At 39.6% G+C, this 23,227-nt stretch overlaps 1 long non-coding RNA gene across 1 annotated transcript in view; it reads left to right on the top strand.

Moving 5' to 3' along the window:
- The window catches only part of LOC125753368 (uncharacterized), a 57,534-nt gene extending 34,970 nt beyond the window's left edge, over nt 1–22,564 (top strand). Inside the window, exons 2-4 of the long non-coding RNA XR_007405027.1 lie at nt 16,691–16,843; nt 20,371–20,838; nt 22,057–22,564. This is a non-coding gene — a long non-coding RNA (uncharacterized LOC125753368). The remainder of the gene's footprint in view (nt 1–16,690; nt 16,844–20,370; nt 20,839–22,056) is intronic.
- The last annotated feature ends 663 nt before the right edge of the window (nt 22,565–23,227 follow it).

Here is a 23,227-nt window from a genome sequence, read left to right on the forward strand (position 1 = left end):
GCGCTGCTTAGATGAGAATTTTCCATTTGCAAAAGCTCAGACAGTTTTAGGAGCTGTGTGCTCTTCTCTCATGTACATTACTCCAACAAAAAGGCAAAAATATATATCCCAAAGCATGTGCTTGGATGGTATGGAGGGAAAGGCTCTTTTTGTGCTCTGTTGAAGGAAAGAATTTCTTTTTTTTTTTTTTTTTTTAAGGAAAGAATTTCATGGCTCTGTTGCCCCTTCCTGGATGTGCTTTGGAGGAAACCACATGGGAAAATGACAAATTGATAAAAGAAGATGATAAAATAGAAGCTCACAGAGGAACCTGGTGTAACCAAGAGGGCTCACATCACCACTGAGGAGGGCTCCTCTTTAGAAGATGAACACAAGAAAACAATAGTTTGCAAATTTAAAGGAAATTTGATTTCTCTTTTAAGAGCTTATCTGTTCACGTGACCAACACTTTAAGGTCAGTTGTAATTACAGCTAGTTCTTTGCCAGATCCTTCCTTAATGAGGCTCTTCACACTCCTATTAGCTGCTGGCTTTGTTTCCTGAGACTTGCCCCTGGTTTGTCATGGAAGCTTCCACACATACAAGACAAGGGGAATGGAGAAGCCAGAGCTGCAGGGAGCCTCTCCAGGCCCTGGAAACACTTGGTAACTTTCCTTAGAACTGTCACTGTATTAACTTCTAACCCATTAAACTCGCTTACAGGATAGCTCTAGTCAATGAAGCAGGAGATGGCCTTTTCTTGGCCTCTCCACTTCCAATTCCAGCAAAATGAATGAAACACAAAAAGTTCACAGGGGAAGCGGCTGGGGAGGCAGTGTTGGGAGCTGGTGTGGGGAAGAGCTTTTAACTTGTCTTAACGTTACTGTCCCTTCCCATTTCAACTTTTAACTGCTCATTAGCTCCTTAAAGTTTGCTCATCCATCCATCAAAAAGAAGAAGAAAAAAAGCAAATGATGTGTGAAGAGATCTTCTAGGTGTTGCTAGGTCTAGAATGTCATCTCCTAAATTTGTCTAAATATGATTACATTCTTATCGGTATAGAAGGGCTCCTTTCCATGAACAGTTAATAGTCATTTGTGGTTTTTAAAAGCACTTATGTATGAAATTACTTTAGAAGTGTTTGAAATCTTTTCTGTTTCTGAACAAAAGGAAGGGGTAACTACCCCAACATGTTGCAGGGTTGGCCTTTACAAATGACAAAGTGTGCTTAGGATTAGTTTTTAATGATTGCACAAAGTAAAGATGTCACAGATCATGAGATACCGCCCACCCAGTCTCACAGAACTTTTCCCTGGAATGTGTCGTGTTAATTCTGTGTATGGCCCAAGAGCCAAGTACTGAATAAAGGAACCAGAGCTTTGATTACAAATAATACAAGTTTATTGGTCACAAGAATTTGTGTCTGTTTACTAAATTTATACATAGGACCCTGCTCAGATCTTTGCAAACTCATTTCTAGTAACTTCCAAAAAAAGAATCTTATTCTTTAGAGGGAAATGGGTGATACTGATTAGAAAGATTTCCTTCAATTGACTTAATAGACTCAAAGTAAAGAAAAGTGTCAGTACTGCAGGATCCAAATGGAACTAGCATTCAGTCTACATCAAAAGTGCCATTCATTCATTCATTCATTCATTCATTATTTCTTTCAGATAACCATCAACAAGGACATTAGTATAAAAATGTGAAAGATTAAGTTTTCACATCAAAATCTCAATAGTCCTGTAGGAGATATAAACATAAGTTTAAGGCAATTTGAATATTTACTTAGACACTTCAAAACAGAACATGAAGCTATTGTAGCTTATTAAAATTGCTGAGATAGTGGAGGTGTAAATAAAATCTTCAAAAGCCCCAGGTGGACGCATTTACTCATTATTGTAGAGACAAGGACATTCTCCAATGTTTCAATCTGAGCGCTATCTGGACTCAGTGTTACCAGCCACAGAAAAAGAAGGTTGGACTGCTAGAAATCTCTTTATACCTTTTTCCCACTGACATGACTTCTATCCTGATTATTTTGTGGAGAATGAGAACAGATCTAGTATTGACACTGAAGCAGCACTGCTTGCTCACGTATCTTTAGGACAGCATCATTTTTTAGAACAATAACCATCTTTCACATAGATCATCTATTTTCGGAAATAGTCAACTGACAGGTGAGGGCCAGGGCCACTTATTACCGGACTAGCAAGACTCCAAATCTAAGTTGGGCTTAGATTTTATTTTATTCTTTTAAAGATTTTATTTATTTATTTGAGAGAGAGAGTGAGCATGAACAGGGGGAGGGGCAGATGGAGAAGAAGAAGCAGACTCCCTACTGAGCAAGGAGCCCAATGTGGGCCTCAATCCCAGGATCCTGGTATCATGACCTGAGCTGAAGGCAGATGCTTAACTGACTAAGCCACCTGGGTGCCCCTATATCAAACTTTAGATACAAACACAAACTTAATTCAGCAGGGCAAACATGGTTCGAACTATGTGCCAAGTACCATGCTGAGTGCTGGGACTTTAAAGCCAAAGGACCCAGATGCTTGATCTCAATGAGATCTAATATCCTCTGCAAGCAGTTCTCCCTCCCCACATTAGCATTGTTGCATATATCTAGCTAGCTACTTACCTGCAGTCCTCCCTGGAGCAGAGCGATGACATTGCTTGAATGTGTGAGTGAATATAGGACGGAAACCTGGCCCCTGTTTCAGAGCCATTCAGAATCTACCAGAAGAGACAAGCACATATCAAATATGACAGAGCCAAACCCAGTACATCAGTGGCCATATCAACAACATGTCACTCGAGTCCAGAGATGGATTAATTAATTCTGACTCCAGGAGCAGACTGGACATGGAGAGGAAGGGTGTTCAGTGCAAATGGGGAAAAGAAAACCTTTTATGTAGAAAATTATGGTAAACAGATGCCTCCCTGCCTAAGTAATTACTTTAGAAACCTTTGAAAGTGTGTAGTCCCCCATCCCCTCTCAGCTGCCACATGGTCGTGGCCACCCTTTCGAGCAAACAGAGTAACTTCGTGTGCACATTGTGTTCCTGAGTTTACAGAAGGTCTAATTTGTTCAGGTGCTCCAAATGTCTCTTCTGTTGGTTCGCTACAGCAGCTTCCTTTCCTAAGGAGGGGCACGACATTCCCTCTGTGAAAGTCCCATCTCCAGGCTGCCCACTCAGAGCATGGTCCCTACAGAGCTCCAGAAGGATTTTCCATATGTAGCCTACAGGTGCTCAGGTATTGAGCTCACCTTGAGAGCACCTGCAGCCTGAGCTTGAGAGGAAAAAAGGAGGGAGATTCAGTATCAGATACAAACACTTGAGGATGCTAAGGTAGGAAGAAAGTTTCCGGTGGAGGAGAACGTTCCGGGGAGGTGAAAGAAGAGCAAACCTCCCATCTTTTAAAATGTCTGCAGTAACTCTGAGCCCAACCCTATTGGCATTTGAAGATCCTCATTGGAAGCAGTAAACTCTGTTTAAATCCCAGCCCAGTATGTTCTTTGTCTTTCTTTTCCCTCTACTGAAATTGTTCAGACTTCTTTTCCCCCTAATTTACTAATTATTGAGAAATTGAGGTTTCCAGAGTGATCCATCTCAGGACAGCTGATGACATCTACACTAGACAGGATCCTCCTTTGCAAGCAAAGAAAAAGAAAGAAAGAGAAAGAAAGAAAGAAAAAGAAAGAAGAAAGAAAGAAAGAAAGAAAGAAAGAAAGAAAGAAAGAAAGAAAGAAAGAAAAAGAAAGAAAGAAAGAAAGTTTAAATATTGTTTTGTGTCTTCTCTTTACTCTATTTTCCTCTGCAAGATATCAGCAGGTAGCTGTTGCTTTGGGAGAGTTTGCGGGAGGAATTTCTGCAGAGCTAGAAAGTAGAGATGCGTTCTCCTGGAGCCTGGGTTTCTCTCTTGCAGAAGGAAAGCACATGCAGGGATTGTACCTGACGGGCTTCTGCATGGACTGAGTGCCCAAGTAGAGAAAGAGCTGGTTCTGGGTTTAGAAAGGGGAAGGGGTCCTGGGTCTCCCCATCCCGCCCAAACAGGAACCTGCCAGTGCAGATGCATCAGAGCCTCAGGACCTGCAAGACCCATGTGGGAACTTCTGGAATCATCTCCACAGTTCTGGAGATGGAGGGTGATGCCGTCATATTTGAGATTGCATTTCCCATAAGTCTGGAAACATGGGGCACAGAGAGCCAGAGAGGCTGACTTCCTGAAAATAAGGAACATTTCCTGCACACTTCATCCTGTTGGCCAAAAGGCATTCTTTCTACAATAATTATGTTATACTTACTGTTTTATGTAAAACACCCTGAGTTGATGTAAAACACGCTGAGGACTGCAGCTACGTAGCTAGCCAGCTCTATGCAGCCATGATAAGTCAATTTCCAATTTACCAGTTTATAAAAATTATAAACATGATCATCAACTGATTTTTTTTAAAATTTTTATTTATGATAGTCACACAGAGAGAGACAGAGGCAGAGACATAGGCAGAGGGAGAAGCAGGCTCCATGCACCGGGAGCCCGACATGGGATTCAATCCCGGGTCTCCAGGATTGTGCCCTGGGCCAAAGGCAGGCACGAAACCACTGCGCCACCCAGGGATCCCCATCAACTGATTTTTAACTGAAGCCCTATTGTTGTGGGAAGAATTTTATATAGATGCCAATACATGTCTATCTCTCCTTATTATTTAATGTATTTTGTATTTAACAATGTTAATTTATAGTTTTTAAAAAAGATTTTATTTATTCATTCATGAGAGACACGGAGAAAGAGAGAGAGAGAGAGAGGCAGAGACATAGGCAGAGGGAGAAGCAGGCTCCGTGCAGGGAGCCTGATGTGGGACTCGATCTGGGGACTCAGGATCACGCCCTGAGCTGAAGGCAGACACTCAACTGCTAAGCCACCCACACATCCCTAATTTGTAGTTTTTAATAGAGCAACAAGGGAAATAACCCAAAATCTTTTTTAATTTTATAGAATGTTATAATAGAATGTTTTGTAGAATGTTATAATTTTAAAATGTAAGAATTTCATTTGAAATTTTTCTTTAGTTTATTTTATATTTGGACAATAGGGCATTTTATAACAAGAGCATGGTATCTACAAGTGCTTCTCAAACTTTTTTTCTGCCAAACGGCTGATCTAATTAATGAAGGGACATGCCAGATGCCAGATGCTCTCCAACGTGGCTTATTAGAATGTACAGTGGCACTAATTTTGGGAGTGATTTGGCAACATTTATAGACATCCTAGAATTATTCATAGCTTTTGACTCAGAAATCCCATTTCTAGGTATTTCTGCTAAGGAAATAATTACAGAAATATGCCACAATGAATAGAAAGAGTGCTTCACTGAGTGAAGTTTTAAAAAAACAACATTTAAGATTGTGAAGAATGTTAATGTCCCAAAGTAAGGTACTGGCCAAATAAGAATAATCTGTCATATAATGCAGGGTTCTGCAGCCATTAAAAGTCATATGCATATAAATTGCATATCCTTTGTATATTTTCAGGATACACCCAGTCACTCAAACACACGAAGTATTCTTTCACTACCAGATCTATCTCACTTGTATATGGCTATATAGTTAGATTTTCTTTTCGCGATGACCAATCACTACTCTTAAATGAAGAAAAATACTACCAGTAAAATTAATCAGGACCACAAATTTAAAAAGAAGGATATGAATATAGATCACTACATTTTTTTTTGTTCAATAGAAAAAAAAATATCTTAAAAGAATAATGATTACCATGTATCAGCCAAAGTTGTCTCTCTTGCTTACGGTTTAGTAACAGACTTTACTTTCAATATGTATATTTTTATTTTAGTCTTAAGTAGACTATGTTTTAGAGCAGTTTTAAATATACTAAAAAATTAGGGAGACAGTACAGATAGCTTTTATAGATCTTCCACAGCTTTCTGCTATTGCTAACACCCTAAATTTGTTATGATTAATTATTTCTATTGGAAATCCTCAGCTTCTCTAGAATTCCTGAGCATTGGCCTGGCATCCTTTGTTTTGTTTTGTTTTGTTTTGTTTTGTTTTGTTTCAGAATCTCACCCGGTAGCCAGGGCACGATGTTATCAACTGATGGTGCAGTGGGCTTGGGGAGGGCTCAGCATCCTATAAGGCAATAAAGTGAATTCCAGATTGCTGACTTTTTGTTTTTATTTCAGATATTTTCCCTGGTTTGTTATTTTCATGATATGTTGACTTGTAAGTATAATAATTGTGAATTAATATCATCGTATAATCTTTTTAAATTTCTTTTACTGAACCTATGCATTTAGAAAGGTCTATTCTACCAGCGTATCAGACAATTCTTCATTTATAGTTTGTATTTGTTTTCTGTTTGTTTGTTTGTTTGTTTGTTCGTTGTTTTACATTTAAGACGCCTAAGATTTTGTTTTAACGTGTGGTGCAAGGTGAGGATCGAGATGTATCCTCCCTCCTTAAGAGGTTGACCAATTTCCTCAGCATCAACCACTGAAGAAAGACCTTAGGATCCCAAGACATGGCCTTACCTAACTTGGCATCACAAACATCTACATCTACTGTGACATTTGGTCCATAGTAGCTGCTCGATGAATTCTCTGTTGGGTAAACAGATACTTCCTGAACCTGTCCCTGTCCCCTCCCCATGCTGTTTGGTCACATCTTTCAGACAACATATGTGCTTTTAATAAGGAGTTCTTTTGGACATGCATCTCCTGGTTGGTGGTGTGTAATGACAATGATTAGTAAGGAAAGAATTGATATTCTGTAAAGCGGCCAGATGCTGGGAAGGAATACCTCTCATCAGAGCCTCACTCAGGCCCCTTCCAGTGGGAATGGCTTCTCAGGCAAAGACGTCGGAGTACTTGTGACTCGCCGGTGTCTGTCCTCCACAGCAGCTCTTGTGTGTCCCTTGGGGGCTGTCCTAGTGGGGGTACTACTTCTACCACTCATCCCTCCTAACAACACTTGTCCATCACCTATTGTTGTTCTCTGTTCTGGGAAGAAAATCTTTTTATATCTTATAATTTAGGGCATCTTCGCAGAGTGTTTAAGAGTCAGATCCATCCACTCCGTGCCTGGCACTGTTCCAAGTGCCTGATACTCACTGATTATTTGGTGCTCCTAGGAGGTATGCACTGCCTGAATCCTCTCTTTACAGAGGACGAATTGGAGGCATACAGAGGTAACTGACTTCCCTAAGTCCAACAGCAAATGGTGACAGAAACCAGGACTACAACGCAGGCCCCTCTGGCTCCAAAGGCCAAAATCTGAGTGTGCTGCTATGCCCTGTCGGGCACCACAAATACTGCTACTTAGCTGTCTTGAAGGTGTAGTGGGGCTCCCTGTGCAAGATCCCTGGTGAGCATGGGGGAGACATTGGCTCTGTAATAGAAAGTGATCCCCCCTTGCTCACTGAGCTCACTTCTGTAGGGATGCAGATGTTCAGATGGTCACTTCCTACCCAGGGGCACAAGTAACAGGTAAGCAAGAATTACAGGAGGTGGGGACCACATAGCAGAGCCTCAGTCAGATCTGGAAGGTAAGGAAAGGCATCCGAGGGGCGGGGAGGGGGGGACATTATTTGTATCCACTATTAATTGAGGGGGAAAATGCCCCAATAAAAAACTCTCTCTTTTCCCCGTTCCAATCTCAGAGATTATTTTCTCCCAACAACCTCTGTGGGTTTTCTTCCTATTTCTCCATCCATTTCAGCTCCCCTGCCTGTCATCTTTTCTGGAATTCTTTCCGGGGAACAGAATGTCCACAAAGACACAATCATAGATATCTATCCATCCATCTCACAAACTGGTGGGTGAGGAAGCACCCAGATGAGGGTTGTTTGCTCACACCTTGTGCTATAAGGAGTGATAATGAGGCAGGAAAAAGGGTCAACATTTCAGAAGCATTGAGATTCTTTATGTCTTAGATGATGATAACCTTGAATCAGTTTCTCTAGAGTCAGTTTGGATGGGTCTCACCACGATTTTCCAAAGGCAGCCCCAAATGGGCTTTGCTCTGTTTTCCACAGAAGTCCCAGGTAAACATATGTCCACACACCTGATGTGATAGCCTCCTGACTCGCTTGTGATGTTTGCAGAATGTAACATATTACACTGAGACAGACTTTATGGGCTCTTTAGTTCCACCACCTGACCATAAAGACTTCCTTTTACAGAAAGGTGTTTTTTCTTGTTTTCTTATTTTCTCTTAAATAAATATCCTGTGATATGAAGCCTACCACAAATCAAAGCAGCCATTTTGACTGTTGAGCACCTAAAATTTTCTAAATGTCTCAGTTTATATTGACCTGAAGTCTACTTGTAATTGCAATTTCCAACAACAGTCCTTGTTCTGTCCTTGGGGGGAAGTGGGGGAAGCATTTTTTTTTTCTGCAAATTCAGACAATATCATGGTTTCTCTTTATTCTTTGGATGAAATAATGCCCATTGTTGAGGGCCTCCTTTATATGTTCCAGGAGGCAAGTTGTGCTAACTACAATAACTAAGGATTCAGTTTTATCTTTTAATCTATTTGGTTTATTTTAGTGATGTTGTTACCTAGAAACTTTTGAGTGATCTTGACAAAGTTAAGCATATAACATTATAAATTATTTTTAAAAAGAGGATTACACAAAACAGTTCAGAATTAAACAAAACATGTGCATGAGAAAGCATTTTTACTGTTGCTTTATATAAGTTGTGTTCATTTCTACTTAACCAATATAAAAATAATATCCCGGAAAATGAAAATGGTTTGAATAATGAGATCAAATATAACCTCACTAATGCAATTCAAAAAGAATCTCTTATAAACATATTTATTTTTCTGATGCATTTATAAATGTAAAAAAAATGATACATCCTTGAGAGATGAAGATGTCTTATTTGCTTTGAAGCTCATTTTATTAAACAATAAGAAATAACAATGGTAAATACATTTTCAAGTAGCACTTACACTTCAGCATGATTTTTATATTACCTCTTTAGGTTAAGATATACTTTTTAAAACTGTAAATTTAAGAAACTTTTGTAAGAAGATTGTTTTATAGTTTGATATAAAACATTTCACTTAAAATATGTTTCCATGATAACATTTCAAATTAGGAAAGTGAACAGAAAATTGCCATTAAGATAAAACCTTTCTCTTATACAACTGTGGAAACATTCACTTGGATTTAGGGCAAGACCAATTTAATGTTCTGACAGTAGCATACCCCCATGTCCATCTACCCATTCTCCAAAAAGGCTGTAATATTGCTTTTATTTGGTTCTTATTACTCTGTTTTCAGATTTTCCCATTCATTCAAATGTGGAGTGTGGTGTAATTGTGGACAGTTTATGTGTTGTAGTCTTTGCTCTAATCTCTGGGGATTTTCATGTGAGTGTTTAATGATATGTTGAAGATATGCTATTGAATTCAAAAAACATGGTTAGTTCTCAGAAATATTAATTTGACTCAAATAACCCCCCCACCTCCAGGTTATGGTTGGTTTTTTACTTAGGAAAATCCTAAGTGAGTTTAATTCACTCATAGTTTGAAAGTTCAGCTTTTCAAGCCAGAGCTTTTCCACTCATGTGCAAAGCAGAGCCGTACTCTTAAATTTAACCCTTTTGTCAGCTATAATAATGTAGACTATGCAGTTTGAAATAAATGATTATTTCAAAGCACTTTAAGTGATCATTCATCAAACGTGTACATTTTATCTTTTCAACCTTGGAACATTAAATAAAATGACATTTTATCCCCATCTTACAAAATAATATTATTGTAGCATCTGTTGGATACATGGTTTGGCTCTCAGAGACTTTTTGGTCTTGAGTCAAACTCTGTGTCTTCTTAAGTATCTGTATTGTCACGGTCCTTTTGTTTTGCTGTTCAAGAAGAAAATTAAGATGTTTGACATCATTTATTCGGGAAATAAGTACCCAAGTGTGTTTCACAAGACAAATGAAGGATGTAACTTCTGCCCCACTGGTTTGAAAATCCAAAATCTTCTTTGCAAATAGAGTCATTCATTGGGTACAACCGGATCAAAAAGTAGCAAGTTTTGTCTAAGTCTTTAGCCCTACACCTCCCCGGGCGTCTCCCAGATTAACTCTGTTGTGCCTGGATTAACCTCTCAGAATCCTGGTATTGTTTCTCTTCATTACATTCATCCCCATGTCTCCTGTTGTTCTTGCTTTTCATTAGAGGGAATAAACAGTAGCAGGTTTAGCCATGATAAGCTTCTCCAGCTTGGAGTATCTATTTGAGCTTCATATTTGACGCTTGTTTCCCCTTTCAGTGTAAACATTTCACTTTGAATCCAATAACCTTGTCAATAGAAATCGTTAACGTTGAAGTGCAGAAGACTGTGTGAGCAAATACCAGTGAAGTCTCATTAGTTGTACAAAACCTAAAGCGAGAGATGACAGTTTTGCAACTGAATTAATGGTCCGTTGACCCATTTTGCTGTAAACAAATTGGAAAGGGTATTGGCATAGGAGAACCATATCTGTTTTAATATGATGAATTTAAAACGAGTACAGTGTGTCCCTGGAGCCTCTCAACAGACAGTTATTCATAATACACTCTATTCTTTCATTTTCTACCAAATCTTTTAAACAGATTGGAATATTACATGCATTTAATATAAATTTGTTGGCAGCGCACTGGATTAAAAGAGACACAGTAAACATAACTTCATGCTGGCTGTGGATAGAAATAATTCCATTGTGATCTCTAGTTATTGTTTCAGCTAAAACGGCTATTCCTGACCTTGCCCCAAAGGAAATTTGACATTGATTAGAAAGGCCATGAGCACAGGCCTCTCAACTAAATCCTGGGGAAGGATGAGAGTGATGTTATTTTTCTTAGAGATGGCACGACAAAGAATCAATACTGGGAACATTCTATGATGTCATAATTTGATTTACTAACTGACCTGCCCGCCAGCCAATGACTGATTAAGATCCAAGAGAGCCTCGCTGGGCTCATCAGACAAGGCTTGCTCTTCTATTTACATATGAATTTAATCTCGACATAAGTTTAGAACCCCCCAAAGATTAGTCAGCCTGTCATGATTAAGTGAAAATACTTACAGAGCTGAAATCTTGAGGTCACAGATTATCTATAATTTTCCATAGTTTAGTGACCTTTCCTGTCCATTCTTCCGATAACACTGCAGAAAGCCCAGGGGTTTTACTTCAGCTCTGAAAGTAATTCTCAAATGCAAATCTACAGTTAGGTGCAAAAAAAAAAAAAAAAAAAGAAGGGCTCAGAAGGCTTGCTGGGAAAGAGAGACAGTTCTTACAGTTCTTTGTATTAACGGGCAATCCAAAAGAAAAGAGGTGCTCCTATGTTCTTTTCCCCAGTACACGAAGCAAATTTATCTATTTGTGAATTTTGACTTTGCCACATATTTTATCAGAAAGAACTTTCAGTGCTTGAGGCTAGGGTATAACCAGCTACACAATTTGGCAGGCCGGGTGCCTTTTGTTGAAATATCCCTCAACAATTCAAGATGGCAGCAGCAGAGCATTAAACCAAGCTCAGGGCCATTCGAGGAGCAGAGCCTACAGGACACCCCAGATCAAAGGCCCCTGATGCGAGGCCTGGATGGGGCAAGAATCTTTAAATTAATGAGTGGTGTTTGCTTAGGGGACCGAGGAATGCCTGATTCTCACTTCAAATCCTAGTGTCCCTGGCTTAGGAGGCTCCCAGGGAGTTTCAGGCATAAGTAAGAATAGGAGAAAAATAAGACTGGACACACAACCTTGTGTTGGAGGGACTTGTGCAGGAAATCTGCAGAGTGCTTTGGCAAACAAGACTGGAGTAGGCAGCCTAACTTCAAGTCTCAGTGTCCTCACTGCGGGGAGCCCAAATCCAGTTCTGGACTCTCACTCTTCTCCTCAAAGCTGACTTATTCTGGGGGAGGGGGGAAGCTGTGGAAAGAATCCAAACCCAAACAACTGAATGTAAAGACAGAGAGAGACAGCAAGCCAGACTTTGGCTTGGGAGGGACACTCAGTTCAGTGAGCCATTTTGGCCAAAGAGAAGCAAGAAAAAGCCAAAAAAGATACCCCATTTATGAGTGTGGTGTTTGGATGTGCAGCAGCCTCGCTCATGATGCAAAGGGTCATGGGCTGTGACCCAGCGGATCCACTAACACCTCTGGACAGGGAGGGCGGGTAGAGGCGACACGGATGGGAGGGCCTCCTCTTGCCTCTCTTAAACACAATAAAGAAAAAATAGAAGGAAAATGTCATTTCTATTAAGCATTGTTCCAATCAAAGTCTACTTAACTCTCTTCATTCTATGAAAATAGCAGATGTTCTCTGAAGAAACTATAAAAATAAATAAAAACAAAAGGCAACAATAATAATAACAAAGACAAACCAAATTAAATCTCCCATTGTCTCACAAGTCAAATATAAGTGATGCTAACATTTCGGGATATATCTAATCTTATCTTTGTTCCCTGCATTTAAGATACTACATGCAAGTTAGTAAAAATTGGCATTATGCTATCGGTAGCCTACTCCTTTGGTTAGTGGTATATCGTGTCTTTCCATGCTACCAAGTACTTCTCTCTACCTTTACTTTAAATGGCTACCAGTGTCTTTTTATGAGTACTTCCTTAAATATTTTGTCTAAATATTTATGCTGTTTATTACCTTTATCTACTATAAATGAGTGGGCAGGAATGTCCTCGTACATATAGCTTTCCAACATTTCTGGTTATCTCCATAGGTTAGATTCCTAAAAGTAAAACTACTGTATTAGAGGGTATGCATATTTTAAAGACTTTTCCTACAGTAGTGAGTGACATGGCAGTTTGCAATTCCATCAGCCAGGTTATAGACTGCTGCCCTGGCCGGTGCTAGGCATGGGCTTCTGTTTCAATTTTTGCCAGTCTGTTAGGTGAAACTGTTACCTTTTATTTTCAATTTCATTAAAAAAAAAAAATTCTTGGTGAGGTTGTTCCCCTTCAGCAATTCTAGGGCAATATGCATAAAAAACAAATTCTCTTTTGATTTTTAAAATCATCTTTATTATAAGGATGCCTACATTTAAGGAAAAAAATCGAACCCACTGAGTTTCTGAAATAACAAAATGTTTTCATTTCAAGAAGTTCAGTCACATGTCAAATTACAGATTTTTTTAAAGAATACATCTGGGCTTTGATTGCAAAATGTATTTAGAGAGCCTAAGATATAGAATAAAAGTATGGTTGAATTGAAACTGGGAGTTCATTTGGCATGAAAGTGTAGATGAAAATCTGGAAATTAAGCCCAGCATGATCAATGTCGAAAATATACATTGAACACGTATTCAAGTAAATTAGGTTAGGAAATATATAAAAACGTTAATCACATTAGCAACCCTGAATATCTATAAACATTCAATTAAACCTAAATTAAAAGTGATGAACTAGTTCGAATATGTTACCCACAAATAAATATGTTTAATGCAAATGCACCTGTCACCTCATTATTTAAATTGAAGAAAAGAGAGATTTAGTAGACACCTGGTAGAGCTCCTCCCTGACTCTTGACATTAGTCTTCTCCTGGTCACGACCCTGAAAAACGAATTCTTTCTCTTTCCTCTTGAAGTTGCCTAAATAGCATTTTTTCAATCAGTCTTTCAAATTTTAGCATCTCTTGGAAGACTGATGCATAGGAAAATTGATGCATATTCCAGCATGAGCACCTTCCTTTTTTTAGCACACAGAGTGCCATGAAGAGGTGACATCCAACGGCAGAAGTGTTGACCATCTCACCTGTGCGTCTCACTCAGAGGGTCGCCAAGACCCCACATGCAGCACGCACCAACTTTTGAGCAGTGTCCACTATGCTTTCCTTTTTCTTTGAGTGGACGCTTCGAAGAGTCCGGGAGATGTGAGGGGTTCGGGATTTTCTGCTCTCATTGTTATGATCTAAGGTTTCTATCTACAGGGACTGACATGTGAGGTAAGGGAGGGTGTTCCTAAGTGAGCCATGAAGATAAATACTTGTGAAACGTAAGGGTCAACCTCTGGAAGGAAAGTCAGCTATCATCACTACTTAGATTTTTTATTGACCAGGGGCACTGTTCAACAGCATAGGTCTTATGAAGGGAACTGAGATCCAAACAGGAGGGATTTTCTTTTTCTTTTGGTACTCAAATGGGATAAACAAAATATTTTAAGCACTGTCTTGGAAATGCTCTTTGTAACAGTCTTCTCTGTGTGTGCCTGTGGCCATAAAAATATTTGCGTGTTGTATCGCATTGGTAGAGATAAAATATGTTGAATGGCTACTTTTAGGAAGGCATACTTCTCTTTGCAAGACAGTTGGAGACACAGGGAGGATGTAGGTGTGAAGGGTCTGCACAGTGTTGGCTTCCTAGTGACCACAGGACAATCTGAGTGGAATTGGGGATGTTTGTGCATAGAACAAAGGCTCAAGTTATGCTGCTAAGAGTTGGAGTTGTGAAGAGGAGACACAGTGAAACACTATTACTGAGAACACTTTGGCCACCAGCTCGCCCATCATTTCTTTCCTCATTGTGATATTCAGACCAAGTTGCAAATGTGTGCGGCTACATATTGCTTTCCTTTCCTCCAGCTGACCATTGCTTCCTAGAAGAAAATCTTGAAGGAATCAAGGCTGGGAAGATAACATAATCAATGTCTAATTTCAGGCTGATGATCCCTAGTCCTTCTTCAAACCCTGTAACTGTTTCCATTTCTCTTTGGAAACGTAAATATCCTTGCTTGGCATGTCAAGAAGTTGTAGAAAGAACAGTTCTAATTAATTAGTAGCATTTTGCATGATAAAAAAACCTCCAAGGAGAATGTTTAACTTATTACCTTTGTGAAAAACAAAGCTATGAATTATAGATTATAATTATTTTCATGTGATTTATTTCTGAAGATTTTAAAGATCTATTTGCTTTGGGCCTCTTTACCCACAAAAAAATAAAGGTAAAATTAAGGTATTTTTATTAAGTTACTAAATATAGAACTTTATGATTTAACTATATAGAGAATATATATAGTTATATATAACATATATTATATATAGTTCAAGTGCAGAGTTTTAAAAATCATATGCTACTTCTTATTTTTGTACATAGGTACACACAATGCTTTTGAGTTAGAATTATGAAGAAGTATGGTCCAGTTTTCCTAACGCAAGAATGCTACTCAGAAGCACCCTTGGGTGGTGGGTTTAAAGGTCATTAAAAGTTGAAGTTTGGGGGCACCTGGGTGCTTAGTTGGTTAAGCTCCTGGCTTCAGCTCAGGTCATGATCTCAAGGTCCTAGAATCGAGCCTCACATCAGGCACCCTGCTTAGTAGGAAAATCTGCTTGTCCCTCTGTCTGTACCTCCAACTCGTGCTCTCTCTCTCTCTTTCAGATAAAAAGTAAAATCTAAAAGGAAAAAAAAAAAAAAAGACTTGAGATTTGGCTTATATCACTCACTTGGAGAAGGCTCCTTTTGGAATAAACAGAGCAAGATGGCCACCCAGAAGACAGCCCATAGCTTGTGACCATGAAGGAGGTTCCCCCAAGTTTGAAACTACCTAAGCCAAACAAGCAATGAATACATTTCTACACTACCAAAGGCTAAGATAAAAAGCAGTTAATTTAAAAGAAAAAATGGTTCATTATAGGAAGTGAGCATTCAACTTCCCCTACTCACTCTTGAAAATACCTGTATCATCTACTTATTAGCTATCATCTATCTATCTATCTATCTATCCACCTAAACACATGCACATGTATGTAGATAGGTACATAGACATATGTTTACACATCTTTTCTGTATGTATGCATAGTATGTCTCAGTGCATAGGCATATAGCTATATATTTATGTACCTCGGTATATAGAAAGAGATGTCTAGGAGATTTTAATTGCTATTGTCAGGGATAAAACACCCATTGTATACATTGTTCCATCTCAAAAACTTGTCACTTTTGAATGTCTGCAACTGAGGCCAACCTCCCACAGTGAATCTTCCAGACAGGAAAAGAGCAAGGATATGTTTGGCACATGGAGATACGTAGATATGTAGATACAGACAGAGATGCAGACAATATAGAGACATACCCTTCTTTCTTCCATTTCATTCAGAACCCTGAAGAAGGGAGAGGTAAATAATCACCGTAGAAATACAGACCTGGGAGACTTAAGAATGGAAAATGAAGTCAGAGCTGGTTAATAGGTATATCACGCTGGAAAATTCTGCCCCCACACAGAGGAATTGGCAAGGTTGAAAGTGCATACTGTGCATTTTGGGGACAAGGCAGTGCATCTGAGTCAACAGGAATGTGACTGGCCTCCGTGATAGACAGTATTGGGGTGTGAACCCAGCTCTGCCAGTGGAATGACCTTGAGTGATTCCCCTAAGTACTTATGCCCCAGGTTCCTTAACTCTACAATGTGGAGTGTTACCCGATATGTATAAGGGCTACAACAGTGCCTGGTACACAGTAAGCACTCAGTAAAAGCTAATTGTTATTTATATGGAGGGGAGAATATGGCTAATGCTTGGGGATCATCCCTCATGCCCCTGCCTGATTTCTAAATTAAATGTGAGCCAGCTTGCTGGAAAAAGTTTAGTTTAGTTTACACTTTTATTTTATTTTATTTTATTTATTTTATTTTATATTATTTTATTTATTTTATTTTATTAAGATTTCATTTATTTATTTGACAGAGAGAGAGAGAAAACACAAGCAGAGGGAGCAGCAGAGGGAGAGGGAGAAGCAGGCTCTCCGCTGATCAGGGAGCCCGATGTGGGGCTCCATCCCAGGACTCCGGGATCATGACCTGAGAAGAAGGCAGTCGCTTCACAGACTGAGCCACCCAGGTACACCTAGCTTACATTTTTTAAAGATTCTCCAAAATACTTTTGTTCTCAGTTTTTCTTATACATCACAAGAGCTAAAATTCTTTGATTCTAGTCTAAATGACTCAGAGACATTATAGAACACATAATATCTGGAAAAATGAATTATTTAACCCAATCCTGACCTAAAGACTCATTTCTGCACCAGGTATGGCTCATTCCAGTGGAACAGAAGGGCTCAGCCCACAGACCAGGGAGCCACATATCCACCAGTGCCACCCTCTCTCTTATTAGTCACGTTAGATTTGGGCAGTTGACCTAATCCGAACCTCTCAGTTTTCTTATCAGTGTAATATGGGGAAAAGATCATCTACTTCATAAAATTATGAGAATTTCTCTACTACTACTAGAAAAGTAACAGACTACCTTAAAACATATTCCATAAATGTTAGCCATTATTGTGCGTAAGATTAGAAAATATTTGTTCATTTTCCTTTCTCTAAATTCAATATTAAGGTACTACACTGAAGTTATTGATCTTTATTTTTATTTTTTTTTAAAGATTTTATTTATTTATTCATGAGAGACGCAGAGAGAGAGGCAGAGATAGGAAGAAGGAAAGGCAGGCTCCCTGTGGATGCCCCAGCACCCTGGGATCACGACCTGAGCTGAAGGCAGATGCTCAACCACTGAGCCACCAGGTGCCCCAAAGTTACTGATTTTTAAAGTATTCATTAACAATCTGAAATTTTTTTTGTAGCTTGCATTTGGCCTCCTGAAGGAGAGATACTTTAGACTACTTCATCTTTATATGTGTATTTTCTCATGACACCATGTTGTGTTTATTTTCTCACTTTATCTTTGCATTGCCCCTCAGCAAGGCAGAGAGTTCCTAAGAGCAGGGTCTTCATTTCCCTCTATTTGTATGACTTCCTTAACTGTCATTGATAGAAAACCCTCCAAGGTTAAGGGCTCTGTCTATGCCTCTATAACTTCCCAGAGAGGCTATTGGTGCCCTATAGGCTGTAGATGATTGCTTTATTTTATTTACTGGTTGAATTAGATAATTAGGCTATATATTTGAATGGCCCACACCAAATGGTTTACTATCCCATCTGTGCAGAGGTAATGTTAAATTGAAGAGAAACATATATTTTGGGTGTTTAGTTAACTGGAGTCACAGCAATGTATAATCACCATCAATAGGAAATCTTTGATTACTTGGACAACTCTAAGGAAATATATAACATATTATAGATTGATTATTCCTATCTCCTATATTTCTGTTGCTTTTACATACAGATCATTAGGCAGAAATAGCTCTTGTTTCAGACCTATGTAAATCTTTCAATGGGAAGCCAAGGCAGTCTGGTTTAAAATGTTACACTACTATATTTAATGGGATTACCTTCTAGTGTATGAAGTGAGAAATAAATTATTTGGGGAAATCTAATCAATGATGCTATAAAAATTAATTGCAAAAGACTGGGCTCATTTAACTTTTGTTCTATAAAAATGGTCAATTAAAAATACGGTTAGAGCTAGTGTGGGTAAATTTGTCAATAATTGTCAGGCAGTATATATAATACGGACTTTCAAAGAACTAGAGGAAACTTGCTTGGGTTTATTTTCACAGGAAACAGACAAGTGTGAAATCTTTTTACCTAAAGATAATCTAAATTAGTATTTTTTTGCCAGATAGCTTTTGTATTTTTTTTTCCTTGAGATTTATTGTGAAAATGTTACAATACAGAAAAATGGAAGGCTTTTCTACACAAACATCCATATATTTGCCACCTGGATTCTAGCATTAACAATGAACTAAAGTTTCTTTATCACGTGTCCTACCCATTTTTCCATTCCTGTATCCAGCAATTAATCATCATATGTTCCTGGTGTATTTCAAAGTACCTTGCATATAGTATAATTCTTCCTAAATACCTATGCAGTGCATCATGACTTTGAATACTTACTTATATTCTTTTGGTGTAAGATTTACACCTAATGAAAAGTGTACATTCTCTGAATTTTGGCAAATGCTTACAACCCAATGCTCTCTCAAGACACAGAGCAAATTAAGAGTCAGACCCTGAACCCACTGTTGCCAGCCAGGTGCCCTGTCCTCTTAACTTTCTCAAAACACAATTTATAAGGTGAGTACAATTATTATCATCATTTTGCAAATGAAACAATCACGAAAATGCTGTGGACACACAGGCAGTAAGTGATAAAGCCAAAGTCTGACCCTAGTAATTTCATTCCAAAATTCACGCTTCTAGTACATGATAGAGTAGTGGCAAAACAAGTCTGCAGAAATGTCCAGGGGGTAGGTCCCAGGTGCCCTGTAAACCAGTTTAAGGGATTTAGGATCTATCTTATGTGAGGAGCCTTCTAAATTATTCATTTCTCTGTTTGCTATGCAAAGTTTGAAAATAAGGAAGTGACAACGGTCAGATCTGTGCTCTAAAGCCATGGCCACTTTCCCAGTTGTGTGGAGAGGGGCAGAAAACTCTAAGTTCAGTGGAACTTCAACTATGATAGCTTCATGCAATTATTCAGCCAATATTTATTGAGCACCTACTATGTGCAAGAGGGTATTCCAGGAACTGGAAACTCAGCACTGAAGAGAAAGGCATCCCTCATGGAGCTTACATTTTAGTGGTTAGAGAAACATGATAAACAAATGAACAAATACATAGTCTGCCAGGTGGAAAAAAATATCTGGAGAATAATAAAATGATAACAGAGAAATGGGTTTTGGTGGGGGGCATGAGGAACAGTTAAGATTGTATTGAATGAGTATTGGATGAGGATTGTATTGAGTAAGCAAGATGTTTGGAGAGTCTTCCATCTAGAGTAATAGCGTGTGCAAAGGTCCTGAGTGGGGACTGTGTGTGGCATGTCGGAAGAACAGATCAGGAAGAGAGGGTAGGAGAAGTTGCTCTCAATATGTGGCCTTGAAAACACATAAGTATCCATTCTAGAGTAGTTGCTGCTAACACCAGAGGACAGTTTATGGCCTGATCCTGTCTGGGGGCTACTGTCAGGGAGATGAAGAAAAGATGCCTGGATATTTCTGCTTGTGTAAATTGGGCTTTCCCCCCTCTCTTGGTGTTGTTAAGATTAAATGATGAGTGGTAGAGGTGCCTGGGGGCTCAGTCTGTGAAGTGGCCCACTCTCAATTTTGACTCAGGGTCATGAGATCGAGCCCAGAGTCTAGAGTTGGACTTAGTGCTTAGTGCTCAGTGGGAGAGTCTGCTTGGGATTCTCTCTCTCCTCTCCCTCTGCCTCTCCCCTTCCCTCTCTTAAACAAACAAAACAAACAAACATAAATAATGAGCAGTAGGATTAGGAGACTTTATCACTCTTGTCAACTATGTATTTATGATCCTCCTATTCGTTTTTAGCACTATGTTATACCCTTGTTTCTTTGCTCTTTTTGAGAACACGTTGCACATCAGGAATGAATCTATTGAAATAAAGCCACCTCTGTGTCCCACCAGGGTATCTTTTTTTTTCTTTTTTCTTTTTTTCTTTTTTTTTTTCAGTGTCGACTTATAATTGCAAACGTGCATTTGCCAGTTCCTGGTTGCTTGAGTGCTTTGCCTTCTTCGTTTCTGGTTACAAACAGGGCTACATGAGCTTCTCCAACAAATGGAAGAAAGACCCTCACCAGGAACAGCTCTTTTCAGGGACTCTGCTGTCCTTATCAAATAGCTCTTAGACTTTGCATGGACTTTGTCTTGTACTGATAATCCTGGAAAGAACTTTCTGGTTGATATTCCTGGAGATTTGAATTTCAGCAATTGATTACAAAATTCACTTTAGGACCTGCAGTCCATCCTGGGATCTAACTTCTGGAATACTTTTAAGGGGAAGATTTTGCAGCCAATGGAGCTGTCCATCAAAGGGAACACACCTGCCATGTCCTTGGAAAGCATGTGGATGAGTTTGAGTGCTTGGGTAGATGTCTCCAAGCACAAGAATAGCATTAAACATGTCCTTATATATTCAAAGTGAGTATTTGGTTATATCACACGGTATTGCAGTTTTTGTGGGTAATATATTCAAATCACTTCATTTCCCTACCTCTTCTTCAGATTCTGCTTTTTCTATTGAAGTAAACATTAGGCACTATTTCTGGTTTTTCTCTAAGCTAATTTTTAAATAAAAGAAAAATACTCTGTGGCCAGTCTTCACAGCTAAGGCATGAGGATACCACCTCCCATTTGGTTTACCCATGTCATTATCAGATAGGTTTGTATGCCTTGTACTGTGCTGCCAGGTGGTGCAAAGAACTTTCTGGGAGAGATGATAGCCTCCAGATTTAGTAGTTGAATCTCTCTGGTCTTCCATGGCGATGACCCTGATACCTAGTGGCTTTAAAAGGGACACAGCTCAGAGAGAAAACCGGGCTGTGGTTATCCTTTTGGGCCGAAAAGGTGGCAAAGTATCTTCTCTAATTATGGTCTTTTCCTCTGAGCTGATCCACAGAAAACTTCCAGTGTGAGCCTGTTTTCTCTCATATTCCATTTGGAGCACAAATGGCCCCTCTCCCACCCTGCTGCTTCCCTCTGGGCTCTCTTCCTCACTTGCTTGCACATCTACCTTCTGCTGGAAGCGACGGCTTGAAACCCCACCATCTGTTTCTGTCAGGGAGCTCACATCCTGGGCCTGCAGAGGCAAGGCGCCTGGGCTCAGGTGTGGGCTGGGTCTGGGGCCCACAGCCTGGACATGTTCTGGAACGGAGTGCCACAGAGCGGGCTGCACTTGAGCCGGCTTAGAGCAGTGCACAGACAGAGCTCAGCAGCTGGTCAGTGCTTTTCTTCTGGAACTTATGGATTAACCCAGAAGAAATTAGTGAAATGCTCCACTGGCTTCCTGGGGCCCCTTGTCTTGACACAGAACGTAGGGCTTCTAAGGGGCCTAACTCTGAGCACAGTACCTCAGAGTCCCTATGCTCCTGGGGAGCCTCCCTGGGGGCTTTCTGATAGGTGAGGAGGTCCCCACAACGACAGCTCTGTCAGGGACTGGGAGAGAGGCCCAAAAGGGACAAGAGCTCCCATAGCTCAGGCGTTGTGTCTCCTCATTAAAATCCACTGGGGGAGGAAGGAAGGATCCTGTATTTTTAAAGGTTCCTGTTGCTCCAGCTTTCAACATGGAGCAGAGGCCCAGGAAAACATGAGCTTTCATACTCCTTCCTTCTCCTGGCCTGTTTTCTCCTCTTTTTTCAGATCCTTTCTCGGCCGACTTCCGACACCCGGCTCCAGGAAGACAAGGACTCCATGTAGCCTCCCACATGCTGTTTTTCCTTCCACAGAACTTAACCCACACTTATGGGTGGGACACAAAAAGACAGATTTGCCTAGCAGCAGAGGAACTGATTCCAAAACCCAGATGTCCGTCTTTCTAGAGATTTTAAGGTTTGAGTTTAATGCGCTGTAATTTATTTCAATTAAATATGTATTCTAAAAAATCTTTTTTTAATAGATTTTACTTATTTATTCATGAAAGACACACAGAGAAAGAGGCGCAGAGAGATAGGCAGAGGGAGAAGCAGGGACCTACTGCGGGACTTGATCCTAGGACCCAGGGATCATACTCTGAGCCAAAGGCAGCTGCCCAACCACTGAGCCACCCAGGTGTGCCCCTAAAAAATCTTATTTTTGTATCCGCAATTGACTAAAACTTGATGTCATGAATGCAGAGAAGACTTTCTTTTTCATTTCTTAATAAACACCGCATGTGTATATAATTTCAATTAAAAAAAAAACAGATGGCAATGTTTAGAAATAAGGGTAATTTATTATTATGCTTTTCCTCCTTCTATTTCTAGAATCTACATTTTATTTCCCAATTCACATTTCGATCAGAGTGTGTTGAAACAGCAATTAAAAAAAAAAGGGTAATTCTCCCATTGTACATCTTATTTGTAGTCTGTATAAGTTGCGTCATATCCTGTGTTTGACGATGTTCCTTACACTAGCATTTTTTTTTCTCTTAAAAAAAAATGCTTTTTTCCAGAACAGTAGCCTGCTTTCCAGCATGATCTGATCCTGACCTCTCCCTCCATCTGCTTTTCTTAGGCACATTGCCCTTCATCTCAGTGCACCTCTGTACAGCTTTCCCACACCCAGCCATTCATCACTCAACAACACATATCTTGGGAACACCAATTGAAAAAAATGAGTTAGATCCTGGAGCTTTCTGCCTCATGTTGTTGTTGTTGTTGTTTTAATAAAGGTATTATTTATTTATTTAGTATATAAAGGGAGCACGAGCAGGGGAAGCAGCAAGCAGAGGGAGAGGGAGAAGCAGGCTTCCTGATGAGCAGGGAGCCCCATGTAGGGCTCTATCCTGGGACCACAGGATCATGACCTGAGCTGAAAGCAGATGCTTCACTGG

This window comes from Canis lupus, chromosome 22 (assembly GCF_003254725.2).
Source record: "Canis lupus dingo isolate Sandy chromosome 22, ASM325472v2, whole genome shotgun sequence".
Taxonomy (NCBI): domain Eukaryota; kingdom Metazoa; phylum Chordata; class Mammalia; order Carnivora; family Canidae; genus Canis; species Canis lupus.